The sequence below is a fragment of the Salmo salar genome, chromosome ssa25, assembly GCF_905237065.1.
Source record: "Salmo salar chromosome ssa25, Ssal_v3.1, whole genome shotgun sequence".
In the NCBI taxonomy this organism is placed as follows: Eukaryota; Metazoa; Chordata; class Actinopteri; order Salmoniformes; family Salmonidae; genus Salmo; species Salmo salar.
Genome location: NC_059466.1, coordinates 37,352,986 through 37,355,967, shown reverse-complemented (window position 1 = coordinate 37,355,967; position 2,982 = coordinate 37,352,986). Strand labels below are relative to the sequence as shown.

Genomic DNA, 2,982 nt, shown 5'->3' with positions numbered 1-2,982 from the left:
GTCTACTACACAGTGCTGCTCCCCTTCGGTCTAGTCTACTACACAGTGCTGCTCCCCTTCGGTCTAGTCTACTACACAGTGCTGCTCCCCTTCGGTCTAGTCTACCACACAGTGCTGCTCCCCTTCGGTCTAGTCAACTACACAGTGCTGCTCCCCTTCGGTCTAGTCTACTACACAGTGCTGCTCCCCTTCGGTCTAGTCTACTACACAGTGCTGCTCCCCTTCGGTCTAGTCTACCACACAGTGCTGCTCCCCTTCGGTCTAGTCTACTACACAGTGCTGCTCCCCTTCGGTCTAGTCTACTACACAGTGCTGCTCCCCTTCGGTCTAGTCTACTACACAGTGCTGCCTCCCTTCGGTCTAGTCTACTACACAGGGCTGCCCCCCTTCGGTCTAGTCTACCACACAGTGCTGCTCCCCTTCGGTCTAGTCTACTACACAGTGCTGCCTCCCTTCGGTCTAGTCTACTACACAGTGCTGCTCCCCTTCGGTCTAGTCTACTACACAGTGCTGCTCCCCTTCGGTCTAGTCTACTACACAGTGCTGCTCCCCTTCGGTCTAGTCTACTACATGGTGCTTTTTATCTGAGCTGAGTTTTCCTGTGTATCATTGGATTAGACTGCAGCCACCACACACACACACACGGGCCTACAGAGAATACAGGCATATGCTCATGCTGGGGTTGTGGTGTGGTAGAGATGAATTGGTGATGACATCAGCCTGTGAATCTCACTGATCCAAGCACACATATGTTGGAATTTACTGCTGTTTTTTCTGTCCCGTTAAACTCTATTGGTTTGTGAGCCTCTTAACACAGAGGATTTAAAAATCTATTCTGACACTTTTCAACCTCATTCATCATCTCCAGCACCAAACCATTGTCTACATATGTGAAAACAGCACATTTCTATGATCTGTGGTTAAAAAGATAAGGTCCTAAAAAAATGCTTCTGTGACATCACAGGGTATGATTAAAAGTAAAAGACGGTGATTTTCAAACCCTGAAAGTTGTTTCTAGCCAAAGGGAGGGGATTTTCTTGCTCCCAACGCCACCTCTAATGTCAGTGTTTGAAAATAACAGTATACAAAATGTAAAGTTTTGAACTTTTTAGGTAATTTTTTCCTACAAAACTTCAATGTACTGTTATCACATTTGTTGACACTGGTATTGTGCTGGAGATGATGCAAAATGAGGTTGAAAAGTGGTGGAGTTTCCCTTTTAGGTCTTGGTGAGTATTAAAAATGAGAGCATTTAAAAAAATATCCAACTTCCAACTGCTATTTTCAACCAGTTCAGAGTTACAATGACCACGTCTACATGCGCTCAGTATTCTTAGTAGTAACTCATATCACTCTTCAGGTCTTATTCAGGATAAGCTGTTTACATGCACCTTTTGATATCCCACCCGCGAGTATCCCTCTAGCCATGAATAAACAGAATATTCCTAATTTAAGTTCATATGAGTTAAATGGAATAGTAACTGAAATATGGACACTGACTGTAGGCCTATAACCTCTTACATGTGATATAATATGAATTCCTGCACAATTATGCATTTCTTGCAGTAAAATTATAGAACAAATGTTAATTTTGTCTTGAACAGGAGTGGAGAAATATGTTTTCTTTCAGCATCTCTTGAGAAAATGTGAATGTGTCTAATGTATTGTCTTTGACACGGTAATGCAAGCAGACAGTATTTCAACAGCATAAACAACCTGGTCTCAGAGCATTTTGGATTATTCCGTAAGTAAATCGGAGACACTCCATTTCGTATGATATGTTACAAATTACAATTCATTATTACATTTTACGAATGTGCAAAATGTATGATATGTTAAGAATTCTAGCTAGCGTGCTAATGTTAGCTGGGTTAGGGGTTAGGGTTAAGTTTAGGAGTTAAAGGGTTAGGGGAAGGGTTAGCTAAAAGGGTTAGCTAACATGCTAAAGTTGTCCGTGATGAGATTCAAAACAGACAACTATACCGGTGTTAACTAAATTACTAATGCATTCATTCTGTCAATGTAAGACATTATTCTGGTGAGCACCACTATATTTAGTCTCAAAGGGCAACAAGTTGTGACAGAAGAGAAGCTGCATGTATCTAACTATAGTTGACAAACAATAGCCTACCAAATGTCGGAAATTATAAATTGCCCTACCAAATATCCGGAATTATTAGCAGAAAGTTGTCTAAATTAGGGGTGAATGTAGCCAGTAGGCTATACAGTCCAGTATGGAGGATCAGCAAAATAAATGATAAAGGAATTATAGTGGATGGAACTGTGCAGGTAGCCTAGTTTTTGAAGTGATTTGTTTGTCATCTGATTGTCAATCATCCATGATATGCAAAACTGAGCCTGCGCAGACCGCAGTAAATGGGATGAGATGTTTACATGCCACAGTATCCTGTCTAAGATCCGCATATCCCAGGCATCTTATCCGGGTTTAATAACTAATCAAAAGGGAACCATTGTGCTCACCCAGAAGCTTAGCTGGTGCGTGAAACCCGCAAATTTATCCGGGTTTCTCATAACCCTTTTTCTCCCCAATTTCAATCTTGTCTCATTGCTGCAACTCCCCAACGGGCTCAGGAGGGGAACTCTATGGGACTCCCGATCACGTCCAGTTGTGATACAGCCCGGGATTGAACCCGGGTCTTTAGTGACGCCTCTAGCACTTCGATGCAGTGCTTTAACTGCTGTGCCACTCAGGAGGCCCCGGATATTATGTTTTATATGCGTCAACTCAAAAACGGGATACTTGAGTATCCCGAATAATAGTGGGATATTGGTGCACATGTAAACATTGTCATTGTTTAAGTATTTCACAGTGAATGAGACTCATCAGAAAAATATATAGCCTAATTAACAAACGTGGTTAGCCTAAGTAATATAAATATAAAATACATGCTATTTTAGACTTGTAGTCAAAATATTAATTAGGAAATGGTCTTTAGTAAATGGACAACAGGGGAAACAACA

General features: G+C 41.6%; 1 protein-coding gene across 2 annotated transcripts in view; it reads left to right on the top strand.

Moving 5' to 3' along the window:
- Nucleotides 1-2,982, top strand: part of cmss1 (cms1 ribosomal small subunit homolog) — an 83,850-nt gene that overhangs the window by 28,016 nt on the left and 52,852 nt on the right. The gene's annotated exons all lie outside the window — the stretch shown is intronic.